Genomic DNA, 26,391 nt, shown 5'->3' on the forward strand with positions numbered 1-26,391 from the left:
GAGAGAGAGAAAGAGATACACAGACACACATACCTCAAGCAGCTGCAGCTGCACACACACACAGAGGCATATCCACACACACATCTGTACCCACATACACAGGGAGGCATATACATATCTGTACCTGCACACACAGAGAGAGGCACACACACGAGCACACACATACATACATACTCCCACAAATCTGCACCTGCACACACACATGGAGGTGCACACACACACACACACAAAGATAATAAATAAATAAATAAATAAATAAATAAATAAATAAACAAACAAACAAACAAATAAGACACTTGGCCAGACACAGGCCTCTTAGAAACTGCACAAAAGCTAACATCTGAAAGAGAAAAGGACTGGCTTCCAGTAAGAAATTTTGGATCCAAGTGTGGAGAAATAAGCTTCCAGCCCTGGACTTGAGATGCACCTTAGCCCTGAGATGCATTTCACAAGAGTCAAAGCTTGGAGGAGGTCACCTTCCTCCTTTTTATTACACATTGCCCAGAGGAGGCCTGGGAGACAGAGAAGGAAAGCAGGCGAGTATGAATTTCAATCAGCAGTCAGTCCAAGGAGCCTCTTGCCCTCCTGAGGGCCCCCATGAAGGTGCCTTTCATCCTGACTCCTTGGGCTGACTGAGTGTGATCAGCCACAGCAAGGGCCTGCAGGTCCCCAGGTCTCTGGTTAAAACTGCACCCACAGACTTGCTGCTTAGCCTTAGAGCACACGGGGCTTGGAAGCTGGCTCATGTTTTGTTTTGTTGTCTTTGGTTTCACCCTCCAGGACATCCCCCAACTCCTGTGATCATCCTGAGTCCCTAGAACAGTTTTATGTAACACCCACTCGGCCAGCCCCAGCGTCTCAGAGCCTTGATTCCAGCATCTTCCATAAATCTGGCAACATATCAAAACCTCTGTTTCATAACACACTCAAAATAGGATTTTCTACTAACATGCCAAGCCCAGGGCTTCTTGTGGGGAGGGGGGAGTTTTATGAATCATTAATAGTTAAACAGATGTGCCCCACCCTTCAGGATGCCCAACCTGCCTGTCTCTGGAGGATCAGAATAAAGAGGAAGGTAGGAAGACTGTGGTCTACAGTCTGCTGGTTAGTGAATGAGGGACCTTCTCCAAGAATTTGCCAAATAATCTCAAACACATTGAGCATCTTACTCATGCTTTAGAAACAGAAAAAGAAAGAATTACCTTCCTCCTGCCTCCTCCCCATTCACGGGGAGTGCGGTTTCCTTTTATTTATTGCCAGACACTGACAGTTGCAGACTTAACCCCCGACTCTCCTTTGAGGAGAGCAGCTTCCTGTAAGAAACACCTAGATCTGGGCCCCACAGACCAACTGCATGTTTGAACTGCACTCGGGCATAGCGGATGATGGAGAGAGAGCAGAGACAGAAGAGAGGATGCAGCTACCCTTATAAGCCCTGTACCCACCTCATCCGGCCCTGGTTTAGATTATGACTGGGAAGGGTGTGTCCTCCCAAAGACCATTTGCGGCCTGTTTAGGAGCCCTTCTTGAAGTTTCTTCCTTCTGGATTCCATTGTATCACACTGTCTCTGCTGGTACAGCTGTGTCTCCCTTCCCTGTCCTGACAGACAGACAGACAGACAGACAGACACACACACACACACACACACGCAGATGACCCCCAGGGCATCACTTCACAACAGTGGAAGCCTCTGTCACTCACAATGAAGTGGGGATCACACAGAACTTTGATGCACTTGATGGAGGCAGGTGAGAGGTTTCAGGCTAGCAAGGCTGACCTTGGGAAGAGCCATGGAACCTGTATCTGCAAGACACCTTGAGAAGACTGAGCTCCGTGGCTCCCTCTGCAGCCACACCTCTGCAGTCCCCCCTCCTCCTCCCTGAGCCTCTGTCTGGGCCACAGGGATACCCAAGGACAGAGAGCCTTTCTTTCCTTGACAGAGATGGGAATGTTGACTGCTCTGCCCTTGCCTGTCCAGCCTTCGGTGACCCTGTATGACTTCTCATATGCAATTGTCTTTCAGCCTGGATCAACCAGAATGAATGTTTCACGAACCTCTTCCTTCTCGTTGTGACATATTAACCCCCAAATCACTGACCCCAGACTTTGCAGGATAATTGCCATCCTGTGCTAGCCGTTATGTCTCCAATCTCCAAGCTGTCTGCAACACCTTCCATATAGCTACATGCCATTTTAATTGACCGGCTGTTTACCCTACTGGCTGGGATATGATTCAAATGATAAACAAAAGCCACTTCGATCATTCCATTCTTCTGTCCGGCCAGGCCTGGGAAGGAAACCCCAGGTCTTTTGCCTCGCATGACTGCCTCACTGAGGTTCTCCAAGGAACCCGCAGTGAGAGGGGCTCCCTGCCCTGCCCCCAGGCTGGGACTGAATAGCTTTCAGATCCATTTAGTAGCTGGACACCTGGTTGCTATGGAGACAGTTGTCATAAAAACACACCGATCTGTAGAGAGATATAAAGCTGATCCCAGAGGTACACGATCAGACACATTATCTGGAGAAATGGCTGCTGCTTATCACACCGCTCTGTTGACACAGAGCTTTCGCCTTTCAAAGCCAACCTGGGTGACCTTCTCAGAACCAGGCCAGCACTGTACCTTTGTAGTTACTGTTTCATAAGGGAAAAATCAAGGGCTGCGTTCAATTGCCAGATGGCCCCCTGCCTTCCCATCCTGGGCTGAGTCAGCCGGGGAGAGATAGTTCTTCCTGGCACAATTTGCTCTTTCCTGCCTGCCATTGATCCAGTGGCTCAGCAGAGAGAGAGAGAGAGAGAGAGAGAGAGAGAGAGAGAGAGAGAGAGAGGAACAAATATATCCCCCCCCCTAACCATGCTGCAGGTCAGGGGCTCCAGTGAGTGACAGATGCCAGCAGGCACACCTTGATGCCCTGCCTGGTGTGCAGGAGCAAGAGCTGAAGGGAACACTGGATAAAAGAGCCTCATTCACAATTTGAGGACAAGCATGGGGACATTGCTTAACCCTTCGATCTCTCCTTGATGCAGATCCTCATCTCCCCCCTGGGTCGGCCTCCCCTGCAGTGAGCTGTGCCCCTCCTCCTTGTTCCTGGACTTGCCCAGGGACCACAGAGCCCTGGCAGAGTAAAGGGAAGGAGCGGACTCTTGTTGCAAGGTCAAAGGACAGTGGCCATCCTCTCAAAGTTTGTCTGCATTGGAGGTTAGATGAATAATGATTTGGTGTTTAGATTTCTAGCTGCGCTATTATCGGCTGAGTGGGAAAACGGCTTAAAAAACAAAACAACAACAAAACCACCGGCTATAGGAGTGGTCACATGACCAGCACAGCTAAGATCGGCTTCCTGGATGACTTCCAGCAAAAGCAACTCCAGACAAAACACAAAGCTTGGCGACACTTGAGACCTCTGTGTTCTCTCTCTCTCTCTCTCTCTCTCTCTCTCTCTCTCTCTCTCTCTCTCTCCTCTCAGATGCCTGAATTTCTGAAAAAAAAAAGTGGTATGATCTAATCACTGACTTGATACCTGGTCATTAATAATCCCTTGGATTTCCCAACACATCTGCCTGTCTTCCTCCTCCCCCTCTATCTCCTTCTCTTCCTCCTCTTCTTCCACCACCACTCCTCTTCCTCCTCTTCCTCCACCACCTCCTCCTAAACTGCAGGGCATGGATTTGCCAGCCAGTGCAGAGCCAGACCAGCACGGAGAGGTGACAAGGGCTCACACGCACTTAACAAGCACAGGGCTGCTGAGACCCAGCGACAGCACAGGAGACTGGTCCCTGCCCTTCCTGAACTGACTGGGTGGCTGTGAAGAATTCTGTTCTTAGGGCTGCATCTTCTTCAACATTTCCCACAAATAGGTGGGACATGGCTATCTGGCTCTCTCATTTGCAGATTTTAAGTACCTCGGAAGACATTCCTTGCCACCCCTCTCAACGCCTGCATTCCCTTGCTCCTGTCTTCCTTCCTCCTGGAATGGGATCTTTTTTTTTATTTTTTAAGTGTTTTGAGAGCTCAGATAAGGTAAAGCCCTTTGGCTTCCAGCTCCTTTTCTGTTCCCCACTGGTGTACTTTCCCTCGGTTCAAGCTCATGCCCTCCTCTGTTGCGCAAAGTATGTTTATAAAAACACACGCTCCTCCCTAGTTCCTTTGGCTGACATGACATCATCCTGTCTTTTTTCCCTCCGCCCTCATGTTTTTCCTGAAAATGTTCTCTTCTTGCTGGTATGTGTTCTCACCCCCACCCCCACCCCACCCACAAAGTTCAAGTTCAAGAAAGGGTTGCTCTTTTAATTTTCCCCTCCCTGGCTCGGCTGAAAGCACACAGAACCCTCTTTCCTTGATATTTCTTGTCCTGTTTTCTCAGACCCTGGAGTCTTGCCCTGCAATTACAGCCTCTTTCATGTTATCTTCCTCCCAAGGCAACAGCTCCTATCCTGGCAGAGGAGACAAAGGCAGGGAGGCCTTGACTCCACTTTCACGTCTTTTGTTGCAGAATGCAGGATTTCCTTATAGTTTGTTTGGGCTTTCCACCAAGCTCCTTTACCAGTCTCCGGTGCCAGATTCACAACCCTGAAGAATAAAGACCAAGTTCCTATGTGGCTGAAAACACACCATCAGGTCCAGGCCAGGTTGGTGTTGTGGGCCAATACTGGGTCCCATTAGACTGCTCTGTACTCTGTCGATAGTGTGCCAAGACAGAGGCTGGGAAAACAGGTCCAAACCAAAGGGCTCGCTGGGCCCCTTCCTTCCAGAAGGATTGTCTGGAGACCAGAGCAGGGTAGTGTCTCAGAGAGGAAAGACTTGTGATGCGGTGTAAAAATCCCCACCTTGTCTGTGTTTTAATAGCTATGTCTGATCATTTATTTCTTTGCATAGGATTCTTTGGCTTTAATTAAAAACTGTGGTGTAATTTTTTTTTAAAGTTCATTCAAAGAGAGATTTCATGTTCTTCTATTTGTACCAAAGCCCCACCTTTATTTTAACTTAGTGTCTCTGTGTGTATATCTCTGTGTGTGTCTGTGTGTATCTGTGTTTTTGTCTCTCTGTGTGTGTCTGTGATGTGTGTCTCTGTGTGTGACTGTGTCTGTCTGTGTGTGTATGTGTCTGTGTGTTTGTCTCTGTGTGTATCTATGACCTTGTTTCTGTATGTCTCTGTGTGTGTGCCTGTGTGTCTCTGTGTGTGTCTGTGTGTGTGTGTTTGCCTCTATATGTGTCTGTGACTGTGTGTGTGTGTGTGTGTGCCTCTGTGTGTATCTGTGACTATGTGTGTGTCTATATGTGTATGTGTTTGCGTATGTGTATGCGTATGTGTATGTGTGTGACTAAAGCTGAAGTTCACCATTTCAGCTCAACTGGCTGACTAGCAAGCTCTAGGATTCTCCTGTCTCCTCCCCAGTGCTGGGGGCTCTGTACATGTATGTCAGAATTCAAAGTGAAGTTTTCATGCTTGAACACCATAGTAAACACTTAAACCAGTAAGCCATCTCCTAGGCTCTAAATGATATTTTTCTACCCCATCTTTAAATGGTATTTTCAGTGTGTTAGGGTATTCCTGCAAATGCCAACAGAAATCAAAGCATGGGATTTTTGTTTTGTTTGTTTTTCAAGACAGGATTTGTTTTTGTGTATCCCTGGTTGTCCTGGCTGACTTTGAACTCAGAGACCCACCTAAGTGCTGGGATTAAAGGTGTGCACCACTAATGCCTGGTCTATTTTTCATTTTATTTTTTTAAGATATAATATAATTACATTATTTCCTCCTTGCCTTTTCTCCCCACAAACCCTCCCATATATTTCTCCTTGCATTCTTTCATATTTATGGCCTCTTTGTGCATTAATTATTATTGCATATATGATATATATGGTAAATTATGTTAACTATTATATTATGTATACATTATATAATATATTATATATCATATCATGTCACCTATATGTATGTATGTGTATGTATGTATGTGTATATGTATGTATGTATGTATGTATGTGTGTGTGTATATATATACATATATATATATATATATATATGTATATATATATATAATGTGTGTGTGTGTCCTCAGTCTGTCTGTCATTTGTATGTATGTTTTAAGGCTGATCATTGGGTATTGGATAACCAACTGGTGTCTTCTTTCCTGGAGAAGACTTCCTCTCACTCTCAGCATTTTGCAGTTGCCTGTAGCTTGTGTAGTAGGAGTCTATCTGATCTCCACAGCAGAATCTTAAACAGGGCCTAAGGCATAAATCTACTTGCAGGACAACACTTTCCTCTTGGGCCATAGTCCTTGCTCCATTGCCCTGGAGGCCTGTGGATGCCATTGCTGCAGAAGTGCTGGGGAGGAGAGACACGGAGACCTCACAACGCAGGGCAAGTGTGTAAGCATGGGGCAGGTTTGTCATAATGCTCCGGTCACGGAGCTCAGGGACAGGCTTTAGTAAAATGAGAAATTTCCTCTCTTCAGCCATGCCAAACATAAATCCTTTTCCTTCAGCCCTGTGACCTCCTGGTTTCTCTTTGATGTGATGCAGGCTAGCGATCTCCCACTGACACTGTTGCTGTGGTCCTCCAAGCCAAGACCGGCTGCAGCTAGAGTGATAGGGTCTGATGACTAGAGGTGCAAGGGATTCTAGGTAAGAGGCACTTCTGAGAAGCCAGGATGCGTATTCAGACTCACTTTTTCATCTATTATTATTATTGTCATCATTATTATTAATAATCATTAATTATTCATATTAGAGATGGAATTCTGGATAAGCAATCTGGTATTGGGTTACATCTCCTTCCATCTTTTTTACTGTTTATTTAGGGACAAGATCCCACTTAGTGGCCCAGGTTAGTCTTGAACTCACTCCTTGTTCCAAGCAAGTCTTGAAATCACAATCCTCTTACCTTGATCTCCCATGTAAGTGAGATTTCTTTCCTGTCCTGGGCTAACAGTCCTGACCACATTAGCTCTTGTGCTCCCTTACTGGCATCTCTATGTGAAGATCATGCTAGAGTTTGCGCTCTGACGTTGAGTGTTTACCTAGCAAACACAAGGCCACGGATTTGGTCTCCATCACCAGAAAACAAAAGTCTTCAGACACTGCCCTTTAAGTCCCAGTCTCCTGAAAACACTCGTTCCTTTGCCTGAAACGACCTGTCAGCCTTGTCACTGATTAGCCTCAAGCACCTGTGGCCAGCTCTGGGTCCAAAGTAACCATCTAATGGAGACCTCCCAGGCCTGAATAAGATGGGTTTCACATCACTCTGTCAGGACTAGGGTGTCTGCTCAGCTTCATCTCCTCTGATGTACCAACCACACTGTCAGGGACCCTGCTGGACATCAGTGAAGATCATGATTGACGTAGATGCTGTCCCACCTGCAATAGTTTATTTTGTATGCTGGTGTCTCTGCCAAGACAGAAAGATCCCTGAGCACATGGAATTTTCTTGTTTATTTTTACACTCCTTACAGTGAATGTTTGTCTGTTACCTCAGATGCCCATGGGCAGAGGACAGGGGTCAGGTCACCTGCCCAGCACTTTCTGACAGGCACTTTTTTACCCTCCACGTACTTTCTGTGTGTTTGGCTTTCAAGACAGAGTTTTGGTGTATAGCCCTCATCATTGCTACGTAGCCTAGGCTAGCCTTGAGCTCATGGCAGTCTTCCTGCCTCAGCCTCTGGAATCCTAAATGACAGGTGAGCCCTGACACCCCTGGCTTCACTGTCCCCAGTCACCCACTTCTTGCTCATGCTGAGCCCCAGGAAGTCTGGATTTCTCTCTTTCATCATAACTGGTCAGCGGACCATGGCCCTCACCAACCTCCTAAACATCACTGACCCAGTTGTGGGTTTGTTGTTGCTGTTATTGTTGGTTAGGTTTGGCTCGGTTTGATTTGGCTCAGCTTGGTTTTTCCAGACAGGGTATCTCTGTGTAGCGCTTGCTGGCTGTTGCAGAACTTGCTCTGTAGATCAGGCTGACCTCGAACTCAGGGATCCATCAGCCTCTGCCTCCCAAGTGCTGGGATTAAAGGCACATGCCACCACTGCCTGGCTACAGCTTTTATTCTCTCCCACTCTCTTTCTGCTCATTCCATTGCTTTGGTCTCCTATCTCTGTTCTCAACCAGACTATGAACTCCTCTGAGGTACAGAGTCACCTGATATCTCTTTTTAGGAGGCATGGTCTGTCACTCATCTCTTCCCAGTGATTCTGCATGCGAGTTGACATGAGAGCAGATGACAGACAAGGGTCTAGTGTCCTGGGGGGCTGCTCTTTGTGTCCTGTTGTGCTGTGGCCTCCTGGATCAAGAACAGACTGACTCAGCTGAATTCGTCAATGACTTTTTGCTGTTGCTTCTGAAGTTGGCTGAGAGATGAAGCTTTGAGAAGAGAAACACAGCCCTCCACATGAATGTGATTTAAAAGAGACCCTGGTGCTGACTCTCATTTAGCAACCTGGCAGCCACTCCTTCCTTCCTTCCTTCAGACTAGACTGGAGGCAAGAAACCAAAACCCTGAGGGAAAAAAGTCCTTCTAAAGTCTTCAGTGTACATATCCTTTACAGAGCATCTAGTCTTTGTGTGTTCCTCTGTGTGTGGGGGGGGTCTGTGTGTGTGTTGGTGTGTGTGTGTGTGTGTGTGTTTGTGTGTATGCACACACTGCCCCATGCCCGTGTGCACACACAGAAGACAAGAGGAGGATATCAGATTTACTGCTCTTTACTCTCCACTGTTTCCAAGACACACAGTATCCTACTGAACTGAGAGACTTGACTGCCCCTGATCCTCCTGTCTTTGTTCTCCACAGAGCTGGGGTTGCAAGCATGCCCCACGAAGCCTGACGTTTTACATCAGTGGTAGAGATTCAAACTTAGGGCCTCAGATGTGTAAGATGATGAATTTACACACAGACTTATCTCCCCAGCACCCTAGTCTGTATTTTAGGGGCCCATGTTCAGCCAGATACACATCTCTCCCTGCATGCTTGCTGTGGCACTCCGTCATGGTGGGGCTGTTGTTGTCAGCTTACTCCCTATTCCTCATCAGAAGACTTCCAGTACTCAGTTTATGCTTCCTCTTATGGTCTTCCAGCCATTTGCACACCTGTGTGCATGTGTGTGAGTGTGTATGTGTATGGTACTGGGGATTGAATTTAGTGTGTCATGGGTGCTAGTAAAATGCTATACCACCGAGCTGTCTCCATCCTTCATCCCTCACAGTCTGACAGGTTGCACTCAGGTCACAGCTTATTTCCAAAATCTGAGCTTTTGTGTCATTCAGTTGTGCTGTGCTGTGTAGCCATAGTAAATAAGGACTCAATATCCCTTGCTTTTTCTCATGGCTAGGGCAAAAGATCCAACAGAAGCAACTGAGAAGGGTGTGTGGGTCTCAGACTCTCAGGGGTCTCGCCCATCATGGCTGAGGTGTAATGATAAGGAGACGTGGTGCCTGGTGTTGGGGCTTGTGATACAGCCTCTCACACCCAGGCAGAAATGAAAGCAAAGAACACAAGTGTAAGAGCCAGAGCGTGGCTCTAATCCTCAAGGCCTTTCCTTAATGCCATGCCCCAAAGACTTCACAGCCTCCCTCCCAGGCAGCACCACCAGCTGTAGATGGAGTGTTTAAATGAGCCCGGGGAACACATTGCATGGTAAGACCATGGGAGCACCTGTGCATACTGCAGCAGTATCTCCCATATCTCTTGTTCTCAGGCGCAGCCCAGCACTGGTCTTCCTGCTCTGCATATTGATGTGCGTTTGAACCTGAGACACATGGCCCCACAGAGACACTTTCTAAATGGGACACCGTGGCCACCTCCCTCCCTCCATGGCTCTGTCTGCCCTTTCCCGATATTCTAAGAGAAATGTCTGATATATTCTCCCTAGTTTGCAAAGATTTCCCCATGCATTTTTAATGCAGCCGTGATTTCCATCATCTTTTACCCTTGGTTCGTCATTTTTAAGTGCAGCATTGTGGATCTTGAGAGTCGTAAGAAACGAGGGTTGGAGGGGGGTGCGTGGGGAGGGGGATGGCAAGGAAGATTGCTGTCGATTGCTGTAGAGGCGTAGCTGTAAATCCTGAAGTCAAATTATCTTTGTGAACTAAATGGTACCTGAATTTTATTCAAGTGAAAATCTGGCCAATTGACTGTGATTTAGAGGGATCACTGTTCCCCATACTTCAAATGCATGGAAATGGGCCCCTGCCACCCCTTTCTCAATAACCCCAGAGGGAACGTATGCAAATCAGAATTGTATTGTTTAGTCTGAAGCTATGAAGGCTGACAGAGAAATTGGACTGCAAGCACATCAAATGTTGTGTTGAAGATTATGAACTGCTATTTGCTATTCAATAGGACACAGAATTAAGATGGACTTACAGCGTTTACGGCGGATCAAATAACAGGAGTGTAAAAAATCCTTAAAGTAGCTAATGCGAAGTGGATTTTGAAGTGCGTGTACATCACGCGTGTGCATGCACGGGAAGGTCAGAGGTCAACCTCTGGTGTTGTTCCTCAGGAATCATCTCTCTGGGGATAGGCTCTCTCACTGGGGTGTGTGTAGACCTGGCTAGCTAGCAAACCTCCAAGGCTACGCCTAGCTCCACCTCACTAGAGCTGAGATGGTGAACACAGATCACTTCACACATATTTTACCTCCTAACTGTGGGAACAGCCCATCCTGGTTACTTTTGAGGCCTTGATTTGGTCTCTGGTAAGCTAGACTGTGGCATGGTGGCATATGGTGGCTCCTGAGCAACACAATGAGAATCTGCTCCATGGCCCTTTCCATGCTGAAACTCTTATGAGCTCCACTAAGTCCAAGAACTCCTTTCCAGGCTCCACAGACCTCTGAGACACAGGAGTTCTGTGCTGTCAGTCCTCTCTGGCTTCGATGCTACATTACAACCATTCTCAACTCTGGCTGCAGTAGAATCATACAGAGAGATTTCCACAGGGCCTGTGTGTGGGATCTACCCCCACTCCCGTCAGATCAAGTTCTCTGGAGAGCAGACCTTCAATGGTAGCTTTACAAAGCTCATTACATGGACCAGAGAGAAGGCTCTGTGGTTAAGAGCTCATACTGTTCTTTCAGAGGACATGGGTTTGTTTCCCAGCACCCAAACTAGGGAGGCTCACAACTGCCTGGAACTCCAGCTTCAAGGATATCCAACATTCTCTTCTGACCTCTGTGGATGTGCACATGCCCACACAAAGACAGATGCATAAATATAATTAAATAATATAAATAAATATAATTAAAACTAAAAATAAATAAATCATTTAAAAATTCAGCTGGTCAGGTGTGTGTGTGTGTGTGTGTGTGTGTGTGTATGCGCATGTGCACACATACATGTATTGGGGTCATATGCATACAGTGAATGTGTCTGAAGATGCATATGGTGGCCAGAGGTCAACTTTGAGTGATGTCCTTTAGGAGATATCCACTTTGTTTTTAAGACAGGGTCTCTCATTGATATCTGGGGCTAATGGAGTAGACCAGGTTGGCTGGCCAGCAAGTCCCAGTGAGCTACCTAGCACCCGCTCCACAACAATTGGAAGCGCAAAGCATACACCAATGCCCGGCCTTTTAAATGAATGCTGGAGTTCAAACTCGGGTCTTCCAAGGAAAATACTCTATCCAGTACATCTTCTTAAGCCCTCCCAGATGATTTTAACATTCAGCCTAGGTTGAGAACCTCCAGGTCAACTGTCATAATTTCAGGGAGAAAGAGAAGAAGAGGGGGCAGGAAGAGGAGGAAACACCAATGTTTGAGCAAGCTTTTGAGACACTGACCAGTCCTCCTCCGCACGACTCAGTACACACTTTCCTGAGGGGTTGTTACCAGTCACCGAAAGACTGTCTCCCTAATGGATAGAGAGATAACTCAGTGGTAAAGAGTACTTCCTGCTCTTACGAAGGACCCAGTCTCAGTTACCAGGTCAGGTGATTCACCACTTCCCTTCCGAATCAGGAGATCTGATGGCTCTGGCCTCTAGAGACACCGTGCTTATGTGCACCTATCCATACATGTAATTAAGCATAATAAAAATAAACATTTTTTAAAAAAAAGAACACCCATCTTGTCTGTCATATTTAAGTAAGCCAGGACAGCTCTGAGCTTTCTGATAAAGGCAGGTTCATCAAGCAAATGTCCAGTTGGGAACTGAAAAGACTCACAGGTCTCATGTAGTCTGGCCTGGGCACATCCTGGCTGCAGAGGGGAATCCCAATCCGATGGCTCCTCCTGTCTCTTCAAATCTTGCCACAGAGCTCCATGAACTTAGAACCCACAGAGCCATTGAATCCCCAGGTCTGTTACCATCCTCTAGGCCTGACCCCTATTGTGGCTTTTTCCAGACAAACAAATTCTCTTTCTCTCTCTCTCTCTCTCTCTCTCTCTCTCTCTCTCTCTCTCTCTCTCTCTCTTTCTCTCTCTCTCTCTCTCTCTCTCTCTCTCTCTCTCTCTCTCTCTCTCTCTCTCTCTCACACACACACACACACACAAATATACATAAGTCCCTCCCTGGTATTTTTCCCATTCGATCCTACTGGCTTTATAATTCACTTTTTTCATTTTCGTAACAAATACCAGAAGCTGAGTACTTTATTACATAAAGAAGCTTTATATAGCTTACAGTTTCGTAAACTGAAAGTCCAATGTCAAGTGCCCCCCTCCCTTCATGGATATATCACATCATGGCAGGCATACATTTCAAAGGGAATGATCAAATGTAAGACAGACAGACAGATAGTGAGAAGGGCCTGATCTTGTTCTTTTGGACAACTCTTTGTCAAGGACTAACTAGAATTCTTTAAGACCTACATTAACTCCTTCTGAAGCTAACAATCCCAGTTTCCCAGTCACCTCCCAGGAAGTTCTATCCTTTAAAGTTTTCACCATCTGTAACTTTAATTTTGTTTCAAAGACTATTTTTAATGATGGTTCCTAAACGCGTTAACCTCCCTTCTAGCCCACCAACCACCAGAGGTAGTGGAAAAGAAAGGATCCGGGGAGGTGGACCTGTTTAGAAATGATTCTTTTGAGCAAACTCCATCTGTGTTGTCAGGAAATCAGCAGTTTAGTTCACAGGTCAGCAGCGGCAGCTCGATCCACTCACAAACACTTCTCGGATACGCCAACAGTCCAGTTCAGTAGAGTCAGAAGAGCAAACACGAATCAGCAGCAGTGGCACGACCTAGCAGGAACAGCCAGGCCTCAGCCTCGGCTTGAGTCAGCAAGAGGGACCAGGGCCAAGAGGAATACCAGGAAAAGTTCTTGGCTGTGCCCCCTCTCAGTGAAGCAAAGATCAGCAAAGGCTTGAGATCAACAAGTGTTTAGTTATGTAAGCAAGAAAGCTCAGCTGCCATCACTGTCAGTCAAATTCTTCTTATATTCCCTCCAAACATCACTTATTCTCCACAGGTCTTGCCTTAGCACTTGTGTCTGTCTCCACTGACATGACTCTGTCAACCAATCTGAGTCTACAGTAGTGGCAAGAAACTGCAGCATACCACCAGGAGTTTTTTGGTGTATTTCTCTCTATGGAGTCCCAACAAATGGAGTTCAACTATGCAATGTAAGGCAGACCAATACATGTGTGTTGCTGGCAACCAATCAATCCTTCATCCTGTGTCCTTTTACGTGCTTGCTTTAGCAGAGCATCCTTTCTCCTCTGTCTGCTTCATGAGTCTGCCTTAGCCTCTTACCTGGGTCCACTTTGGCAAAAAGTTTGCGTTTGCCACAGCAAAACACCATCCAACCAACTTTCCAGAGAACCCTTAAGTTTCCACTTCAACCATCTTTCAGTGTGACTACACTGGGGGCTCTCAGGCTCTGGAAGAACATGGCGCTGGATCTTCTAGATGTTCTCAGAGCTTGGGAGTTTATGTTTTGTGGAGCTGGAAGAGCCCCATCTTCCACTGCCCAAGGATAGATATCAGGCTGTCCTAGGGATAGATCCTGGATCTCACTCAGTGTGTGTTTCAGTCTCTGATGGCATTTTAGTCCTGTGGTCTGGGTACCATGATCTTCTTGGCTTACAAAAAGGATGGGAGACATTACGCAGAGCCCATAGAACATGATGGAAAGGCCCAAGGGGATAACATGGGAAGAGGATAATGGCCCACAGATTCTGCCTCAAACTAGATGGGTTCTCCATTACTGAAATGGGGGATCCTGAAGAAGATTTCGGTTAGCTCCTTTATTGGCCTCAGTCTTCCATATTTACTCTTTTCGTTTAAATTTCTTTCAAATGATGTTTTCTATAAGAATTTATAAATCATTCATCAGTAGTTAACCAACATCCTAATTACATATTAAGCCAGATCCAGCCAAAGGAATAAAATGTTGACAATGATGGCTAAAAAATGGACTCTGCTTACCTCATTCTTTCCCCAGGCGTTCAACATGACCACGGTTCATTAGAGTCAGTCTTCAAGTCAGTCATGGAAATTGAAAGTGAAAAAAAATCTATGAAGCTGAGTTTGTGCTTTCTGCCAAAATGTACTGACCTGTTGGGGTCTGGCTTCTGGAACCTGGTCCAGAGACTGGCCTCTGTGGAGTGGGTCTCCAGCTAGCACCACCACCTCATCCTTTGTTGATCACGGGTATTGCTCAAGCCATGTGTACTCGGCACTGGTAAGACACTGTGCTGTTTGCATCAGCAATAGATAAATGAGGCAGAGCTAATGGTTGCAGAGACAGACCTGTCTCACTGACCTGGATAGTTGCTGGAGGAGTGCAAGCCTGGAGCTCCAAAGCAGAGCCTCTCAGGTAACCACACAAGCCCCCTGGGGCATGTGACTCATGAGTCAGGTGGTTAGAAGTACATTCACATCAGCCTCTTGCTTAGTCTATTGGCTTGAACTGACTGACTCTCACCTACAACTGGGCTGTTAACCAGCAATGCTATCACTGGGACCTCACTGGCATCCTGTCCAGCATGCAGTGGGTTGCACAGAAACGGCTGGAGGTCTTTGCAGACCCTGACCACATCAGTCACACTTCTCCATTGCTGCCCGTGCCCTGGACTATTCACTGCCTGACCCTACCTGTCCTTGGGGGTCGGAGGTGAGATGGCACGGAGTCAATGACACAGACTTTGGAAGCAGGTGATCAGCAAGCTCCATTAATACCCTCCAGCCGCGTCCCCATTGGTCGCCCCAAAAGCATCTCTTCTAAACAGCAGTTCCCAATTGGCTGGCACTGTCTGTGCCAGCAATCCTTGGTCTCTCAGGCAGTCCTCAATTAGGTCCTCCTACAGGAGATACTTTGGTGGCTGATCAGCCCCTGGCATTTATATAGAGGTGCCCACTCTGTTTCTGGTACAAGTCATCACTCAGGCTGCTACCAATTTGCCATCCTGTTACCATCATCCCCACTTCTCCCCAGGGCTCCTCTTCCACTTCAAGCTTCCTCCATCTCCCATACAGGAAGAGCCATTGTCTCATGACTGAGGGGCAAGGGGAGATTCACCCTATACTTCCCATAAGACCCCGGACCTGAGCTTCACACACACCTTGACCTCTGACCTGACCTCTCAACTTCCTAGCACCACTAACTTCCTAGATCTCTCTGGAACTGCCTTGGCCTTCCTTATAGCCTCGGGTCTTGTGTGTAAGCTCTCCTTCCCTTTCCCTGAAATTCTCACTTTCACCTCCCCAGAAGGGTGGTAGAAAGCACCTCTCCACTGTGTCAGCATAGTTAGCGTTATTTCAGTCAGGCTGCTATAACAAAATACTATAGAGTAGGCAGTTTATAAACAACATATTTGTTCTCATAGTTCTGAAGGCCATAAGTCCAGGAAGTTCAGAGTTTGGCAAAGGCCTTCTTCCCAGTGCAAAGACAGCATCTTCTCATTGTGACATCACACAGAACATCTGTGGGGAATTTTTCCATATGGGTATGGGTCATTTGGTAAGGGCTTCCATACTCATGACTTAATCACTTCCAAAGGGCTCCACACTCATGACTTAATCACTTCCAAAGGCTTGCCTTATAATTCCAACACCTGGAGGCTATAGGCTCAACGTGAGGGAGAGGGATGACTGAGAGCATGTGAGGAAGAGGAATGGCTAAGAGCATGTTCAAGCCACTGCAATTCATCGGTCCTTTCACTTTTGTCTTCCACAAGGTCATGACCTCCTCCTTGCTGAACAACATAAGGGCAGACCTGTCTCTACCAGAGAAGAATACTCAATAAATAAATGAAGTAGCAATCACAGCACTATTGTTAAGGAGGGAGATGTGGCTCAGTTGGTGGAGTGCATGCATGAAGGTGAAACCCCTAGCATCGTGTATGCACGCTGTTATTTGCGTGCCAATTTTAAGTTGCTAGAACCCGGGTCTCGGTCAGTGCTCTTCATAATTTCAGTCTGTCTATTCTGACCTGACCTTGAATGCAAATATTTTCAGAATTGTAGAGAACTTGCACAGCTGGAATAAACTGGAGAGAATATGCCTTCGGTATTAAGTGCTTCCAACAGAGCCTCAGGAGAACTGAGCCCAAGGCAAGCCCCAGGCCGATGAGCAAGCTTCCTTGATGTTGTGAGGGATTAAGGCACTCTGCCCCAGGCAGGATGGGGGAGTTCAGTGAGCCAGAGAAAGTCTCTTCCTGGTTTGCTGCTGGGTTCTCATCTCTGAGGTTCCTTCTTCCTGGCAACAGAGCCAAAGATGAGGCTGGAGCATGATTTTAGGCCTCCCACAAACCTGTAGCTGGGTCCTGGAGAAGAAACTGGCTTCTGGGCTTCCACTCTTCCTTCTTGGGCTGATTTTGGTGACTCCTCAACTGCACTGGGTAGGAGGGACTGTTGGGAATAAGATAACAGTTGTCTGTGTTTCTTCCTGTACTCAGGACCCCATGAACCAGAGTATACACGCACCCACATATGCACGCAGGCAAGGCACATATGTATACAAGTTCACATGTGCATAGGCATTCATACACGAAAGAACCATGTACTAAAATGTGTATGTACTAAAAATGCATACATACAGATATATGCATACGTACAGAATACAGATATGCATTCATTCAGGCAGGCATACATGCAAGTACACATGTACACAGTTATGTGTGCATACAAGCACACACTAATGCAGCTATGCATGCAAGTACACATGGAATCAAATGAGTATCCACCAGAAGTACATCCCACAAAGAAAGTGAAGCCTGGGAGCAAGGGCTGTGGGCTCTGAAGTGGTTTCATATGCTGACAGCTGGGCCCTGGCTGAACTCTTCACACTGTCAGAGACTGTCAGTATTGAGGTCGCATTCCACAAAGCCCAAAGAACAAACTTATACTTGTTCTTTGGAGCAAAAATTCTTAAAGGTTTGGGAAAGTTGAACATTGCTCTTCTTGACAATGGAGAGCGGGAGTCACAAGGATAAGATCCATGCTGACCGAGATATCTCTGACCTCTTGTCTCCACACTCAGAAGTCCCCACTGTAGCCCTCCTGGGCCTCCAGGCTGTGGTGAAAGTGAATGATTATAAGATCATTCCGGCCTACAGCCCAGAGGTCAGTACCAGCCCAACCCAAACGCCTTCTGAGGGTTTACTTCAGTGTGCTCTTGGGTGGTGTTTGTGGAAAGGGGGTACCCACACACTCTTCATCTACTGCTGCTGAGAACACCGACTCCTCTGCAGCCATTTGCTCACTCCCTTGACCAACACCCTGGGAGCTCTTACATGCTATAAAGAGAACGTCTTATTCCCTTTCCAGCATTGGCCATGGCACATACACACACAGACACAGACAAACACACAGACATGTATACACACATACACACACAAACAGACATACATACACAAATGCAGGCACACATTCAAACATACACACAGACACACACAAGCATACACAGATATACCCACAGACACATACACAGGCACATACACAGACATACAAACACACATACATATACTCACAGGCACACACAAACATACACAGACACACAGATACATACACACAGACACATACAGACATACACAAGCACACACATACATACAAACACACATATAGACATTCAAATTCACACACAGACAAACATACACAGGCACACACACAAACATACACATACAGACATATACAGACACACATATATACAAACACACATACAGACATTCATAGGCACACACACAGAGATAAACATACACAGACACACACACAGAGACATATATATATACACACACACAGGCAAACACACAAGCATTCACATACAGACATATATACAAACACACACATGCATACAAACACACATAGGGACATTCACAGGCACACACACACAGGCAAACATATACACAGACACAGGCACACATACAAACATACACACAGACACACACACATACAAACAAACAGACAGACACTCACAGGCACGCACAGTGTACACACAAACACACACACCTTGCAAAGCACATGAAGGGTTTGCTCTTAAATGCAACCCATTTTCCTGATCATCACACCCCACCACTTTTGTGTTCCTTCCAGACAGACAGACAGACAGACAGACAGACAGACAGACAGACACAGAGCTCTGGCCTGCAGTAAACACTGATCACATTTTCTCTGACACCCAGCTCTGTTCCTGGCTATCCCTAGACCAGCTCTTTCCAGCGTCCCCAGTATTAGCATAATGGCTCCGGACCCCATTTCATTCCCTGTGGAAAGAGAAGCCTAGCCACGGAATCCACCTTCACCCCAGTAGCCATTAGCTAAGGTCACACAGCTCACACTGCTGACCTTCCCAGAGCATCCTGAAAGATGGAAGAGTCCCAGTAGCATGAGGCCCCAGCAGGTACCACGGCTCTGCTTCTGCTTCTCCTCGAATACCTAGCTCTTGCCAATGATTACCAAGTCACTGTGTGCAGCTTATCCCTCTCAGGGCTCTTCTCATATGTGTTATTTTTGCATCTCTGTTTAGATTTCCAATTATAAATCTATTCTGTCCAAACACAGGGTTAAAGAAAGACTTTGGTAACTAACCTCCAGGGAATCAGACCCTAGGGTATATGGAGTCACCACAGGAAATGAAATCCTGAAATATTCAGAGAGTGAGCTGAGAGGATCTTAAGGACCCCAACTGGGCTTCCTCATATCACAGATAGAAAGCTGAAGCTTGGAGAGGTTCAGCAACTCACATGATCACCAGCGATTTTACTAAAGAACAAATATCTGTTCAGTGTATAACCTGTCTGATGACATAGGAAGACAGAGGTGAATCAGTCACAGTTGAAGAACTGAAGGTTTGCTTGTGTGTACGGGGCACACGCATTCATGTTGCACGGTTGCATTCAGGTTTGTATGCACGCACGCACGTGCATGTGATGATGTCACTTCTATCACCTCTATTTGTTTTTTAATTATTATGTTTTGCCTGCTTAGACATCTGTGAACCACGTGTGTGCCTGGTGCCAGCAGAGGTCAGGAAAGGGCGCCAGAATGGGAGATAAGAATGGTTGTGAGTCACCATGTAGGTGTTAGGAACTGAACCCAGGTCCTCTGTAAGATCAACAAGTGCTCTTAGCCTCTGAGCTGTGTCTCTATCCCCTCCACCTTATCATTTTGAGACAGGGAGATGATCAACTGGAATAGACCAGACTGGACCAGATGACTAGCCAGTGAGTCTGAAGGACCTACCTGTCTCCAGCCCACCCAGGGTCAAGTTTACAAATGACCTTCCATTATTTTTAAATGGGTGCTGCAGGTCTGAACTCACTTCCTCACACTGGCCCAGCAGCTGCTTTCCCTACCAAGCCCTCTCCAAAATTCAGAGTTTGGAAGAGCATCACAAATCTATGCATAACAGAGAGCTAGTGCCCATCACATGCTGAACAGGCTGGAAGCACACCTTAAGAATGGAGACATGAGCTGTGAATCCTGTGTCAACAAAGGAACTTCTGCCGGCATGAAAGAGATTTTCTAGTAAATTCATGTCAAACGTCTAGTCCAAAGCTGTGACGCCAGCGTCCTCCCCCCTTACTCTGTGAGTGATGCCTTAATGCGAACCACATTTAGCAGTGTTCTCTATGCCCCGCTGTGACTAGCAGAGACTGCGATGAATCCAGATGTACCAAATGTCCACCCTGGGACCTTACAGCTCACTTTGATTCTGAAGAAGACAGCACTCAAAACAGGGAAGAAAACCCTCTTGGTCCCACCCTCTCTTTGATCCTCTCTCAGCCTGTAACCACAGCACTGAGAAGCTGAGGCAGAACTGTGGAGAATCTGGGCTTCATAGGAAAACTGGAAAACCCTGACTCAGATAAATAAATAATTAATAAATATTTTAGATGCAAAATTCATTTATTCCCACAAAGTAATTATTTTTCTAGCTGTAGTTTTGATTTTTTCTTCCTACCTTCTTCATATTGTTGCTTGCAAAATGTGTCAAGCCAACACAGATTACCTTTAGTAAAAAAGTCTGGCTTTCTGGAGATGCTGAGCTTGGGACACTCTGTGCTTCTTGAACTTGGTGAACAATTCAGGAGACAAAGGGCAAGTGGCCTGCAGAGCCACAACCACTCATGACCCATTCACTCAAGACTAGTGGAAGTAGAAGTCAAAGCCATTGCTCTGGTCTTGCATAAGGAAGAGAAACCTTTGGTTGAGGCAGAGAAAAAACAGAACAAAACAAACAAACAAACAAACACTAGCTCCTAGGCTGGAAAGAGAGCTTAGTGTGTAAAGCACTTGCTTTGAGAGGGAGATTCTGGGTTCAGACCCCAGAATTTGCATGTAAAAAGCTAATTGCAATGACAGCTCCTGTATTCTCAGTACTGGGAAAGCAGACAAGAGGATCCGTAGCACCTTGGCCAGTCAGCCTCACCTAACTGGAGACAGTTTCCACAGACAAGATGGGTGGCTCCTGAAGAACAATACCTAAGGTTGTCTTCTAGCCTCCACACACATGCTCACCTGAGCATGCTCACCTGTACATGCACACAGGAACATGCTCACCTGCTCATGCACACCTGCACATGCTCACCTGCTCATGCACACCTGCACATTCACACTTGCACATGCACACAGGAAGATGCTCACCTGCTCATACTCACTTACACATGATCACTGCAATGCTCACCTACACATGCACACCTATACCTGCACACCTGCACATACTCACTTGCACATGTACACCTGCACATGCTCACCGGTACATACACACCTGTACATACTCACCTGCACATGCTCAACTGTGCATGCACACCTGCACATGCACACCTGAACCACACACACAGAAACATGCACGCACACTATGATGGTCAAGCTCCACTGTCAAATTGACAGGATCTAAAATCACCTAGGAGATAAACTTCTGAGTGTGTCTGTGAGGGTGTCTCTAGATGATTGCTTTACTGAGGCAGGAAGGCCATACGTAAATGTGGGCAGTATCATCCCATGGACTGAATAAAAAGAGGAAGTGAGTGGAACACAGCATCCTTCTCCTTGACTGATATTGTAATGGAACAAGCTGCCCCAGACTCCCAACAGCATGCTCTCCCACAATGATGGACTGTATCCCTCAAACTGTGAGCCAAATAAACTCTTATTTCCTTGAATTGCTTTTGTTGGGTATTTTATTCCAGTGATGAAGAAAGCAACCAATGCACATGAGCACATAAACACACTCGTATATACACACATCACACAAATGCCCTGAGAGTGTGAATGGTTTTGTTGCTCAACATCTCCATCCCTTGCCCCGCTCCTCCTCCATCCTTCCTGCTTTTTTTTTCAACCTCAGAGGAAGAATCCCTGGCTCTGTGGAGGCTACCCTGGCACCCAACACTCTTGCTCCCTCCTTTGAGGTCCGTTCTCGGTGAGTACCTCATCTTAGCCATCAACCCTGCCTTTCTCTGGCTCCTTCCTGTGTCTGCCAAGCATGTCAACAGCTCCGTTACTCCAGAAACCTCACCTGCCACTCTGTCTGCTTCCCAAACCACAGCTCCCACTCATGTATCCCTCTCAGTGGGTATCCCCACCCCACTGCCCTCCCTCTCTCTGATTCCTCCACCTTTGCAGACATGCCTTTGCCACCACTGCGAATCCAGATTGAATTTCACGTGAAAGCCTGTTTTCCTGCTTTGAGGGTGTGACAGTCTCCCAGGTTCAGTCTGGGCCAGCATCCACTTTCTCTCAGATCCTTTGTCCCAGGCTGGTGACTCACATATGCAGGACTCCAGGACCCATCCACTCAAGGGTGGGGTATGGTCTGCCTTTCCAAATGTCTACAGAAAGCTGAGTCTGCCTGGCTGTCCCTTAAAAACTGCAAACCCATCATTGGTCAGTGGACTCACCCTCTCTCCTCAAAGCTGCCTCTCCCCTAATCTGCATGGCAGTTACTCACCACCAGTGCCTATCAGGAAGTTTCAGGATTAGCTCAGGGGCCTCCTTCTGTTTCACATCCCATATCTAGTAGCTTCTTAATCACGTCTTAAACCTGTTTCCCTTTGTCACTCTACCCTGATCCGTTAAGGCCAGCTGAACCCTGGGCTTTGTCCAGGTGGCCCCCAGTGCTGTGAACTGCAGCTATTATAGGCAGGAGCTCAACCCTGGGCCTCATTTATTGTTCTCAGCTCCCTGTTTCCTAATTCCCACCTTTGGCCTCTACTTTGCTTGCTATGTCAATAGCTTAAGATTTCCCATGATGATTCTCCATCTGCCTTCTACTTCTGATTTTACCTAGGGAGCACTGCCCACTCTCTAGTAAGGATTATCATAGTCCATCTCTACCTGTAACTCCTGACCCCTCCACTGCCCATTCCAGCTCCAGGCTCCAACCTCTGTGTTTCCGTAAAGTTCTGCTTTCCTTTCTGTTGCTGCATAAATTATCCTGATAAATTACCCTGATAAAAGGGTTAATTAGGGAAGAAAGGTTTTATTTGGCTTACAGTTCCTCATTCCATGTCCATCTCAGTGGAGAAGTCAAGGTAGGGACTTAAAGTGTCCTATCTGTGGCGGCAATCAGAGAGAAATGAATGGATACTCGAATGCCTGCTCTTCAGGACACCACGACCACCCCTCAACTAGGGAATGGAGCCACTTACAATGGGCACCCACCATCAATTAACTATCAAGGCAATTTTGCATGACAAATGTTCCTGGAAAGACACAACACACATGTCTACTCACCCCAGATAGGAAACCCATGATAGATAAAAGTACAGGCACCACCGAAGTCCAGCCTGGTGAATCAATGGGTTTTACTGGGGTTACTTACAGGAATATGGGTGAGGGGTTTCCTACAGGAGCAGAAATGACTCAAGGACAGCTGTATCACCAAGGGCCACCCCAGCATGGAGAGTGTCCTTTCCAGGTGCCTCAGTTGTCCTAACTCTCCTCCAGGCAGCTGGTCTAGCCTCAGAGTCTTCTTTGTAGCTCAGTGTTCTTCCAACTGAGGGAGAATCTTGGCTTTTATAGCTTACTCTGGAAGGGAGGGGCCCGGATAACTGCTCAGTTTCAGGAACTTCCTGAAGCCGTTTTGAGTTGTTTACCTTCCTGTTTAAGGAGCTTCCCTTCAGGATGGAAGGTTTTAGTCTGGGAGGGAACTGTTACACAACACACACGCCGACAAGTGACACTGATCTACACAGTCTCTGAGGTTGTCCTCTCTTCTCAGGTAGTCCAACTTATGGCAAGCTGACAGTTAAAAACCAGCGCATGAGAATTTCATTTAGGCACCTATTTCTCCCACTGGATATAAGTTCCTTGGGTAGAAAGATTTGCTCTCTCATTTACTTGTCTCTGAGCCCTAACACAGCACACAGTAGGCTCAGCAGACTGGGTAGACTAGAAACAGCAAAATGACAGGTTAGACTAGAAATAATAAAATGATTGGGTAGACTAGAAACAGCAAAGTGGAGAAAGTAGGATGCATTCAGGGAATTCATGGGTGTGAGTCAGAACAATGCATGGCTGAACACATGCAGAGAGAGGCAGGGATGCCAAGGACCAAGCCCATGTTACAAGCTACATCTACAGCAGTGGTTATCAACCACTCAAAAAAAAAAAAAAAAAAAAGAGGTCTCAGCCTCTTTGGGGATTGAATGACCCTTCTACAGTGGATGCATATCCTGCATATAATTTATAAGAGTGCCAAAATCTAACATCAAAAATAATTTTATGTTTGGGGGCCAACACAACACAAGGAACTGTATTAAAGGACCCCAGCATTAGAAAGGTTGAGACTGCTGCAGTCATTTATCCTAAAGACAGGTAGGTGCTATTATTCTAAGGCAGCCTCATATCTTTTCCCTTCTCCCAGAGTTGTGGATTTTCCACTTGCCACCATTTCTCTGCCTGATTGGGATGTCTTATGCCTGTAACGCCAAGAAGAGCCCACTCAAAACAGCACCAGGAATCTCCAAGTCTAGCTAACACGAAGTCAGCAGCCAAGATGACTACCTACTACCACCAAGGTTTTGGAGGGGCTCTTTTGTTTACTTAGATCAAAGAGACTGTGGTGGTCAGTCGTGATGGGGTCTAGAATGACCTAGGAGACAAACTTCTGGGCAGGTCTGTGATAGGTTCTACATCATGTTAAAGGAGATAGGAAGACCTAGCCGAAGTGTGAGTGGCAACATCCCAAGGGCCCCGATCTGGATAACAAGAGAACTGGACACCATCACTGTCTCTCCTGGCTGTAGATGCAACTGCCATGATAGCTCCCAGAAATCTAACTACTAAAGATCTTGGCCCAGGGTTGCTCCCATCCTTATGAGCACACCCAGGAGCTGTTTGGTCTGAAGTTCTCCCCAGAGGTTTCTCTCTACCAAGTGTGAACAGCCATTGAATGAGCCTGGCTGGTTCTCAAGAGCCTTGCTGGGATTTTCCACAGACGGGTCCAGGCTTCTCATTGGTTTTCCTCTTTGTTGTTTTCCCCATCCTGCTGTGGTGTGATCAGAACACAGCTGTTCTTAAGGCTTGGTCCCTTTGGTGCTATGAGCTCAAGTTCCGCTTGCTTGTCCCCAGCCAGCACTCTTGGCTGACTGTTCAGCAGCCAGTCCTCAGGCATCAGCCTGGATGTGGGTTTTTCCTAAGACCCTGTGGAAGCTGCTGGTTATGTGCACAAGCTGTGTGCACAAACTATGTGCATTTGGCCTCCCATAATCGCTGCTCTGAATGGCATTGCTCAGCTCTAGCTCCCACTAAAGGAAAAGCCCAGTCCTTAGGATGGAGTCAGGTCCTGCTTCTTGTCTGCCCTGCTTATGTATGGCAGTCTGGCTCCTTGAATCCCTCTCTCCAGCCCCATGTTCTCTTTGGCCACTTGCTCTCAATTAATTGCTCCCCAGATGTTGTAGCTCTCCCCCCGACCCCCCATGTTCTAGACTGGCTACTAATAGTGACCACGAGGCAGCACAGGCGTAATGAGAAAGGGCTCAATGGGTAAAGTCGCTGCTGCACAAACAGGAGAACCTGAGTTGGATTCCCAGAACCCAGGTTAAAAAGGCAGGTGGCATGGTACACATTTATTATCTCAGCACTGGGGAGACAGAAACAGACTGGTCCCTGGGGCTCACTGGTCAGCCAGGTGGTCTACTTAGTGAGCTCCAGGCCATTGGATGGCACCTTAGGGGCAATACAAAAGGTTATGCTCAGGTCTACACACACACACACACACACACACACACACACACACACACACACACTCGAGGCAAGGCAGATTTTAATAGAAGGGTGGGGTTTTTAGCTGAGAATTCAGAAGTTTGAGACCTGGGTTTGTCAGATCTAGCTAGAGACAAAAACAGACATAAGACCTGGAGCCTGGTGGCTTCCACACGAGTATAATATTCCCAAGGAGCTACTGCAAAGTGCCTGGGGACAGCAGCCTCAGTGACATCCATGCACAGACTGGTCCTCATCTGCTTTCTCTCCCTGCAGCCTCTGAGCAGCAAGTTCAGAAGGTCTGTCAGCCACGGAGCAGTGTGTTAGGGATGCTCGCGCTCCCGTTGTCTTTGCTGCTTAGCTCTGTGCATTCTGCCTGCATGGCTTTTCTAAGCCTACATGAGCTACAAATAGATACCGCCCACATTTTGCCTCAAAGATCCATTCTTTGATTTCTCCCACTTGCCAAGTCGAACTCTGAGCTGATGTTTTATTTGTAGGTAGCAACGAGAGATGAAGGTTGACGTGAATAACCGGAATGTGAACATTCAGAGCCAAAATTCCTATGTCTCTTCCCCACCAAATCTTTATGCCAGGGTTGTGGATTGGGGCTGGGGAGTGCTTGCATAAGCACGGGGACCTGAGCTCAAATAGTCAGCGCCTGTGTAAAAGCAACCCCAGCTTCTCACCCAGCAAAGACAGCCACCTTCTTGTGTGTCTCCCCATAAATCTCCTGTATGAGGTTTATGGTACTGTGTGACTTCATGATATTCCTTGGTTCCCAACTGCCAGGATACCATTC

This window comes from Mus caroli, unplaced genomic scaffold (genome assembly GCF_978045245.1).
Source record: "Mus caroli unplaced genomic scaffold, Mus_caroli_1 scaffold_10, whole genome shotgun sequence".
In the NCBI taxonomy this organism is placed as follows: domain Eukaryota; kingdom Metazoa; phylum Chordata; class Mammalia; order Rodentia; family Muridae; genus Mus; species Mus caroli.